Below are 10008 nucleotides of genomic sequence, written 5' to 3'. Positions count from 1 at the left end.
GCTGGATTGGTGGGGTGGCAGGGATGGAGTGGCTGGTTGATAGACATTGGGGAGGCTATGTGTTATGGTGAGCGCTGTGAATTGTGTAAGACTGTTGAATCTCAGACCTGTACCTCTGAAACAAATAATACATTATATATTAAAAAAAAGAAGAAGAAGAAGATAGGAAGGGGAAAATGAAGGGGAGGAAATCAGTTGGGAAGACGAACCATGAGAGACTATGGACTCTGAGAAACAAACTGAGAGTTCTAGGGTGGGGGGATGGGTTAGCCTGGTGATGGGTATTAAAGAGGGAACGTACTGAATGGAGTACTTGGTGTTATATGCAAACAATGAATCATGGAACACTACATCAAAAACTAATGATGTGATGTATGGTGATTAACATAATAAAATAAAAGAAAAAAAAGTTCCTGTCATGATGGATGATGCTCTAGCTAAGTTAGATTTAAAAAATAATTTTGATATTTTGGAATTTTGAACAACAGACTGAGACTTTATTTTTTTCACTCTATGATATATATTGAAAATATTTGGACTAAGCTTCTGAAGCATACTCTGTGAAAAGTGTCATGTTTGCAGTTGTTAAAATTCTTTAGTATATATATGTAAATGTTGTGAATCATTGCCAGTTTACAGATCTGTTGAACAAAATAGGAGAGCAATGAAGTCAATGATCTGTTGGGATTTTTTGCCAGTACTTATCAGTTGAGCTGTTTTGTAAAAATTTACGGTATTGTTAACTCTATTTTTTTTAAGATCTTATTTATTTATTTGTCAGAGAGAGAGAGAGAGCACAAGCAGGGGGTGTGACAGGCAGAGGGAGAAGCAGGCTCTCTGCTGAGCAGGGAGCCCAGTGCTGGACTCGATCCCAGGACCCTGGGATCATGACCTGAGCTGAAGGCAGACACTCAACTGACTGAGCCACCCAGGTGTCCCTGTATTGTTAACTCTAATTCAAGATTTTCTTGAAACAAAATTAAGTCAAAGACAAAAAATGTTAGTGTGATACAATATCACACTACAAAAGAACAGGCTAAATTTGAAGTGTTGTGGAAAAGAAAAGCTTATTTGTGACCCAGCAAAACCAGTGTGAGAATTTGCTGAAATTAAAAATTCCATTACATAGAGCAATAATAATAATTTTATGCCTTTTTCTAATGGGAATCAATATGCAGAAAATTGTCAGTGCAATTAACAATATTATATAATTTGGCTGCAAAAATGACAAGAGAAATTTGAAGGTTTTTTTTTTTTGTTTACTGATAAATTTAGAACTCCTTTTCAATTTACACAATATCTTTTGAACCCAATGTTAACACTGAGTTGACAGAAGAGTTGGTGAATCTATTGTGGACATAGTTTTGAAATGGACATGTTTTAGCTTGAAAGTCAAATTAATTGTTCTAAAAATGATGAGCCACTTTTGTCAATGTGGATTTGAATATTAAAGGAAAATGATATATTAAAAAAAAAAAAAGTCAAACTCCTAGAAGCAGAAAGTAGAATTGTGGTTGCCAGGGGCTGGGGTTAGGGGGAAATGGGGAGATGGCTGCTCCACAGGTATAACATTTCAATAATGCAAGACAAAAACGTTCTAGAGATCTGCTGTATAGCACCATGCCTACAGCTAACAATATTGTATTGTGCACTTAAAAATGTGTCAAGAGGGTAAATCTCACATTAAGTGCTCTTACCACCACAACAAAAAAATACATGCGCCTTATAGAAAAAATATAAAAATGACAATTGACCTAATACCATTGCTGCATTTTGATTCTTTTTTTATAAAGATTTTATTTATTTGTTCATGAGAGACAGAGAGAGAGGCAGAGGCAGAGGGAGAAGCAGACTCCCCACTGAGCAGAGAGCCCAACCTGGGACTCGAACCCAGGACCCTGGGATCATGACCCAAGCCGAAGGCAGACGCTTAACCGACTGAGCCACCCAGGCATCCCTACATTTGGACTCTCAGCTTTCTCAATCGTTAATTTATTCCATAAACACTTACTGTACACTTAGAATGTGCCAAGTACTGTGCCATGCACTGAGGTTAGCGCAGGGAACCATCTTTCTGTCTAGATATATGTATAAAATGATCTACCAATCTCTATCACAAAACTATATATAACAGGGTGTCTATTATATATTACATATATTATAAGATACTTTCACTCACAAAGTTTTATGTGAATAACAAAACAAAACAAAGCAACCCTAATTAAGCCAAAGAGATAGAAAACAGACCAATATGTGGGGAGAGCTATGGGTATTTTATGATCGCTAGGATACAAAGTGCAAGATGGGACGGTGGAAGCTGAGGAAATGGGTCTAGAGTTAGGTGAGTTACTGGAGTTTCTGTGTCCAGGTGGAGCAGGACTAGAATCCAGTCTGACTTTCAGTCCTATGTGTGTGTGTGTATTTTTTTTTTTTTAATCTATTTGACAGCGAGATATAGCGAGAGAGGAAACACAAGCAGGGGGAGTGGGAGAGGGAGAAGCAGGCTTCCCGCGGAGCAGGGAGCCCGATGTGGGGCTCCATCCCAGGACCCCGGGATCATGACCCGAGCCGAAGGCAGATGCTTAATGACTGAGCCACCCAGGTGCCCTGTGTGTGTGTATTTTTAAGATTTTGTTTATTTGTTTGAGAGAGAGTGTGCATGCACAAGCGAGGGGAGGGAGAGGGGGAGGGGCAGAGGGAAAGAGCAGGGGCAGGGGAGGGAGAGGCGGAGAGAGAGAGAGAGAGCACAGAGGGAGAGGGAGAAGCAGGCCCCCAGCTGAGCAGGGAGCCCAATGCGGGACTCAATCCCAAGACCCTGGGACGATGACCCAAGCTGAAGGCACACGCTTAACTGACTGAACCACCCAGGCACCCCTCTTTTACACTTTTTAACTGCAGTTGTGCAAATTAACATTAGACATCTCATCTCTTAATCCATTAGGGGGAGAGAGCAAGAGAGGAAGAGGGAGGAAGGAGGAGAAATATATCTAGAAGATGCTGGATCTGGATCACATGGTAGCAGGAAAAGCTGTTTTGAAAAGATATCTAATCTTTGGAAATATAATTCATTTGGGGCAGGTGAGTTCCCCGACATCCCAGTGGGCAAGCTTTGTCTGCACTCTCATCTTCTGTATCTTGGCAAAAGGAAACTGAGGCTTGCAGGGGTTACATAGCTTACCCCCACTACTCAGAGGTGGATCTAGAATTTCCAAAGTCCAAGCTCTTAACAACTCTTACATACGTCTTTTATCCTTAGGAAGAAGGGAAGAAATTTCTAACTTAGGCCTGAAAACATAAAATAGTTGAGAGAAGCAATCTGGAATTCATTCAGATCAGGAAAAGTAAGCACCAATCTGTGCCTTGATGCTATTGTATTTGGGGATTGTATTTTTACTGTCTTTCTAGAAAAAACATAGGTAGTGGCATTGTGTGCACTAATCTCTCCTCCTCTGTCATTCATGTTTGGAGGGAGTTTAATAGCCAGGCCTGGGACACCATGCCTGTTACCTGTCAGCTGGTGGCAGCTAACTGATGTATCCCATTTCTCTGGGATTCATTCTTTCAAATTTCATAGAGGGGCTTGGGCTGAGGGGAGGCAGGTGGACCCAAAGTGGCTGAGGCTTGAATGAAGACTCTTATCCAAGTCAGCCAAAGATGGGAATGAGATAGTCTGAATAACAGTTCTTAGGAAGTAGAAAATTGAATACAAATGCCTTGTCCGAAAGGAGGGAAGACCCTAGCTTGGAGATACTGTTGTAGGTCAGAGGACAGGCTACGTCTAAATAGAACAGAAGTTGGGAGGAAAGCGAGGGGAGTTCTGGAGGTTGTAGAAAATGTGCCCACAGGGTCTGAGCACCGGTAGACCTGACTGGAGAATCTATTATGTGCCTAGCACGGTTCTGGTACACAGAGAGAGCAACTTCCAGTTTCTGGCCGTGAACCCAGTCCTGATTCAGTAGAGGGAGACAGACATGAGTCATGAGTTTTTCTCTTTATGTACTTTTCCCTGGCAGTCTCCTGGTTTTCATAAATGACCATGACTTGACATGCACTGCCTTTATAATAATATTTTATAATCAGTGGAAAACCAAAGGAATGACTGGAAGTTGCCTTTAGTTATGGGAACAGCTGGGCCTCTCAGGATCACACCGGAAACTACTACCCCATGTGAGCAAGGACCTGTGGGTTTCTCTGGAGATGCAGCTGCTTCTCTTTCAAATAACAACTTTAAATTCTGACATTTTAGCATTTACATGGATGGCTGTATGACTACAAAGAAACTTGAGTTGACCAGCTCTCCCAGAAAACTTCTGATTAGTGGCTTTCTGGTTTTGAAAAATAGGGCTTGTTTTTCTCAAAGTTCTTTATAACTTTGCAGCCCAGTGACCACCCCCTTTTTTTAGATTTATTTACTTATTTGAAAGACAGAGAGAGAAGGGGCAGAGGGAGAGGGAGAGAGAATTTTAAGCAGACTCCGTGTTGAGTACCAGCCAGAGGCGGGGCTTGATCTCATGATCCTGAGCTCACCACCTGAGTTGAAACCAAGTGCCAGAGCTTACCGAACTGCTACCCCAGTGACCTCCCTTTATCACAGTTCTTTGGATAGAAGGAGAAGACAGTCTGGCCAAACTACCATTTTGTCTAATTCAATTCAGTTACAGGCAGTTTTAATAATTTGATATTCTGTCCTGAACTGATTTTGGTCAGAAGCCATCAGCTGTGGGAGTCAATCAGCTTGAAGTTCTCTTCAAACCAGCCATTCATTCACTTTCTGAACATTTGTCACACCCTGTGCTGAGCCAGGAGCTGTTGTGAGGTTCTCGGTATCCAATACACATAAAATAGATGTAGTCAATGCCTCCGTCTATCAGAGACAGGGCGATAGACACTGAACAAATAACTCCACGCACGCATTTGAACAAGAGCCACTAAGGAGAAGACTGGGCTATTGTGAGCGCATCATAGGGGTGGACCTACTTAGGATGGAGAGACAGGGAAGCCCTCTTTAAGAGAGAGACAATAACACTGAGATTTGGAGTGGGCACCAGCAAGGCAGAGTGAGGCGACGGCGGCCAGGCAGAGGGCAGAGCGTTAAGTGTAGACTGTGAGTGGGAAGGAGGAGGGAGTCACCAGCAAACTGTCAGAAGGCAAACACAGCTGTGACATAGCCCTGGTGGGGAAGAGTGACGCAAAGTGAGCATGGTAAGGCAGCTCAGAGCCACCATGCAGGGCCTCGCGGCCCCTAACGACTGTGGGTTGCATTCTGGGGGGCATGGGATGTCACAGAAGGGTCGCAAGCAGGGACAGAGTGTGATCTGATCACATTAAAACAATCTGTGAATTCTGTGGTTAGACAGATCGGATGTATCACATTACAGAGCCTCAGACATTATGCACCTGGCTTACCCGCACTCTGCCCTGGACTGCTCGTTTGCCAAGCTCCAAGGCGAGGTGGGCCGGAAGCTGGGCATGCGCATCCTGGGCGTGCGCACATCCGCTTCCCTCTTACCTGCCCGAGCTGACGTCCTGCCTGGGAGGAGGGCAACATCCAGACCCAGAAACCAAGTGCCTGCGACTGCAGCACAGGAAGGCTTTGAGGGGGAAACAATAAATCAAGTTTCAAAGATGTCACCAACTTCGAGAACAAGATTCTCAGGTTGACTCTCAGGGAAAGGAGTCCACTTGGCTGCAAGCATCTCAGCAGCAAGTCCTTAGGGCCGGTTGATTTAGACACATCTCTATTACCCAAGTGGTTTTAGTCAGCCCCTTCCTTTTCTAACTTCCTTTTCTATTTCGGTTTCCTACTTTTCTCTCTCACAGATCATGCATTCTTTGGTTATCTGATTTGCCTTTGTAATTTTTTTTTTTTATAAGACAAACACATCTTGAAAAATCCACTCTTGTTAGTGTCACTTGTCCTTGGTTTCCCCTCCCAGTTGACTTCATGGCTGAGACCTCCCTTGGGGTGATATTTTTTCCTGACTTGTTGGAGTTAGCTTGATTCTCCTCTCAGCCCCCATAGGCAGGGGTGCTGGGTTGGGTAGGGATCAGCACAGGAATGTGCTGGCAGGGTCAGGGTTTGTTGAAGTAGGTGGGTTGAAGGGTAAGGGACACATACCTCCCAGCTTCACAATGTGAACATGGTGGCAGTTCATCTGGGACTTACCAGCTGCACTTTGTCTGCAGGGTGTGCATGGACGTAGAAGGATGCCTCAGAGCACACGTGACCTACTGGTCAGGACACCTGGGTTTGATTTCTTATTGCTTCCTCGTGGGTAACCCTAGGACACAAAGCAATGAGCATGGATGAGTGCCTTTTAGTACCAGACAATGTACATAAATGCTCGTGGGCACTCAGAGATGTGGGTGCTGTTTTTTCCATTTAGACATGAGGAAATAAAGGTTCAGAGGAATTCAGTAAAATACCCAAAGATACACAGCTGATAAATTTCAATTTTTTAATCTGTTGAAGGAGGATAGAAATATATCACTGGCTGATAAAGCCTGAGGGAACAATTTGTACACTGGGAAAATTCCATGAAGACATGGCATTATGTGGCCCGTGTGGACCTCAGTGCACACATTTGAGGGGTCTCTAGAATGGGCTTGGGATCTCACTTGTTCCTAGGAAGTTGTCTTTGTTTGGGGACTGGATCTCACCTGTTCCTAGGAATGTGTGCTCTCTTTGGGGACCTGCTCCTGGCCCATTCTTCCCCACTCCCATTCTGCATCTCCCCCTACAGACCAGCTATCAGGAGCCTGCACCCCTCTTCTCCCAAGCAGTTCCCTCTGCCTAGAAAGTCTTTGTCTGCCCCCTCCCTCTCTTCTGAGGAACTCAGATTCCATCTGTTAGTCTCAGCACATATGTCATGTCTTCAGTGTGACACACTTATCTCCCACATAAGACTTAGGCCCCCAGGGCAGGGACCCATGAAGGAACAACAGCAGAAGGATACAGATCTGGAAGGTGCACAGCTCCATTTGCCCTTTCCCCAGATAATGTGGGAAAGGGGCCCATAGCTATGGCCAGGATCGAATTCCCACAGGGACTCTTTCCTTACGATTACCTTCAATGGAAAATGGAGTCCATAGGACTCTCTGATCTCTAAGAAGGAAAAAAAATAGATAGATGATAGATGATAGATAGATAGATAGATAGATAGATAGATAGATAGATAGATAGATAGATACTGGTTGGTAGAGATTGGTATTAATATTTAGCAACCTTATAATATCAAATTGGCTTTAATGAGTCATGGCATCTTGCTCATATCTTTTTTACACTATATTTGATGATGGAAATAAAAAAAGAATAATTCAGTTTCTCAATCTGGTTCAGTTTGGGGGCCTTCTTCATTATTATCTTTTTTTAAAACATGCATGGAAACAGAGGTGAAACCCTTCTCTTCCGGCTTCCTGCACTATTGACATTATAAACATTGACCTAAATTATAACCATTAGGTTCCCACTGAAATGAAAGGTCTGCCCTGGGGTTTAAATTCCTAACTTGCTGTGTAAGATGAGCCTCAATTAAAGTCTTCTAATAAGAAAAACAGAGATTTGGTGTTAAAACATCTTCAAATAATCTGTGCGGAGCTTTACTTGTAACTGTATAGCACTTACCACAGTCTGATTTGAAGTAGGTCATCGATCTATCTCTCTCCTCTACTAAGGAGAGAGCTTCTTGAGGAGAAGGAATTTATCTCATTCATGTTACTATTTGGCACATGTCTGAGCCCATAAGAGGCATTCAGGAAACTCTGGTTAAGCAGAAAGGAAAAAGACATGCTGAGAGTAAAAGCGCAAGGTAAAGCCATTCTGGTCTATTTCTACTTCTTTGATGATGATGATGGTGATGATAGCAAGAGTTACCACTGAGTTGCTTGCTATGTGCTAGGCACTGTGTCAAGCACCTTACATACAATGTCTCTTTTAACTCATATAATAATAATGTACCCATTTTCCCCATTAAGTAGATGAGGGCCCAGAGTCATTAACTAAAGTGTCCAAAGCTAATTGACATTTCTAAGATATCATTTCAGGTCTGCATGCTTTTAACCACTCTGCTCTTTCCAAATGAGCCAACATTTCTTGCCTTTTTATGCAAATAATTGGGTCAAGTATTAGAAAACATTTCATATATTCTTATTTCAGCTAGTTTGCAAAGCAACCCCACTGGGGCTTGAATACGGTATAGGATGGGCCTGATGGGCCAAAGTTTGATACACAAATGTATAGGATGCATGAGATAATGTTGCTAACCCTGAAGGGTTAAAGATAATTAAAAGTTTCAGTGTAACTACCAATTTGAGGCAGGAAAGTGTTAGCATGTAAGGAGGAATTTCCCTTCCTCTGAGCCACTGGCTCTTTGCCAAGGCTGCAGGGTAGATGCTGCATTAGGAGAGGACGAATTTGATCCAATAAGATGTCTTCTCAATCCCTGTGTAAGATTAGTATGAGTAGGAATCACTTGGTAACAATTTGGAATAGAGTGTGTTAGAAAAACATAGCTTTGTCTGGGTTGAGCCTAGAAATGGGTGACAGATGTTAATGATGAACGACTGAACAGATGTTTGGGGGAGAATTACAAAAAGGTTTTCTATCACACAGGATCTAAACCTTAACCTTCCTGGCCGATGCTGAAAGGAGAGCTTGTTTATGAAACATGTTCTTGCAAAACTGTTTGGCGGATTGTGACAAAGATGAATGACCAGATACTATAATTTAAATTTGAAAATAAAGTAAATGGGAGTCCTTGTTTGTGTGTGAATGTATATGTGTTCTCTTTGACAAGGGTCAATGCCTTACTGAAGAGTAGGAAGGCCAAGTAAGTCATTCCTCTCTCCCTGTCCCATTTTTCTACCTCTGACTGGAAGGAATGTGCAGTTTTTGATACCACATCTTAAAGCTCAACAAAATTATTATTTTTAAAAGATTTTATTTATTTATTTGACAGAGAGAGACACAGCAAGAAAGGGAACACAAGCAGGGGGAGTGGCAGAGGGAGAAGCAGGCCTCCCGCCAAGCAGGGAGCCCGATGTGGGGCTCGATGTGGGGCTCAATCCCAGGACCCTGGGATCATGACCTGAGCCAACGGCAGACACTTAACGACTGAGCCACCCAGGTGCCCCAAGCCTCAACAAAATTATTAAAATACCACCGCTTATATACATTCTGAAATATCTGCCCTATAATTACATGTGGAAAAAGGAAAGAGTTTCTATACAACTTAATTGGTCATTTTAACTGGGGGCTCTGAGACTTACTTAAAGTTTTAAGGAGTCTAAAAAAGATCCCCCATCCAAAGTAAATAAGAAACAAAGGTAGATTTTTAAAAGCTGTATAGTTACTATCATAAGCCTATCTCCACTTACCCGCTCCACAGGAAGATGAACTGTTAGTTACGTTATACAAATCATTATGATGTTTCTGATAATTTGCCTGAAATGATGGATGGGCTGAGCAGAGGCATTTGTTAATATAGCCTATAATGGACATAAACATGACGTATCTTCTGCAGACTGTAGCTGTATCTACACAGCAATACCATGTATTTGGTTAAAAAAGATGAATGCAGTCAAAAAATCCAAATACTCTTGGTTTGGTGTTAAAATAATAATAAATGCCACTGAATTTATGACATTGTATATACAATAGCCTTATATGTCAGAATAGCCCTGCAAGGTGGGTTTATTATCCCCATTTCATGGATGAGAAGGGAGACATCCAGAGAAGTTAAATGACTCACCCAAGGTCATGTGTGCCAGTAAGTAGCAGGATCAGGATTTGTATCTTTACTGTGTACTCAAAATTCCCCTTCCTTTCTTTCTCTCTTTCTCTCTTCCTTCCTTTCTTTCTTTCTTTTTTCTTCCTTCCTTCCTTCCTTCCTTTTCTTTCTTTTTAAAGGATTTTATTTTAGAGAGATAGAGAGGGCAAGTGGGGGAGGGGGAAGGGGCAGAGGGTGAGAGAGAGAGAGAGAGAGAATACCAAGCAAACTCCACACTGGG

The 10008-nt window shown here is 42.5% G+C and overlaps 1 long non-coding RNA gene across 1 annotated transcript; it reads right to left on the bottom strand.

Moving 5' to 3' along the window:
* Window positions 1–5509: 5509 nt before the first annotated feature.
* Window positions 5510–7139, bottom strand: LOC145718960 (uncharacterized). Its single transcript, XR_014142117.1, has 2 exons — window positions 6167–7139; window positions 5510–5591 (listed from the first exon to the last, which is right to left on the bottom strand). It is a non-coding gene; the product is annotated as an uncharacterized LOC145718960 (long non-coding RNA).
* Window positions 7140–10008: the final 2869 nt, after the last annotated feature.

Source organism: Leptonychotes weddellii, unplaced genomic scaffold (genome assembly GCF_054177405.1).
Source record: "Leptonychotes weddellii isolate Sample4059 unplaced genomic scaffold, ASM5417740v2 HiC_scaffold_2647, whole genome shotgun sequence".
NCBI classification, from domain to species: Eukaryota; Metazoa; Chordata; class Mammalia; order Carnivora; family Phocidae; genus Leptonychotes; species Leptonychotes weddellii.
Note: the sequence above shows the minus strand (reverse complement) of the source record. Positions and strands in the feature narration are given on the sequence as shown.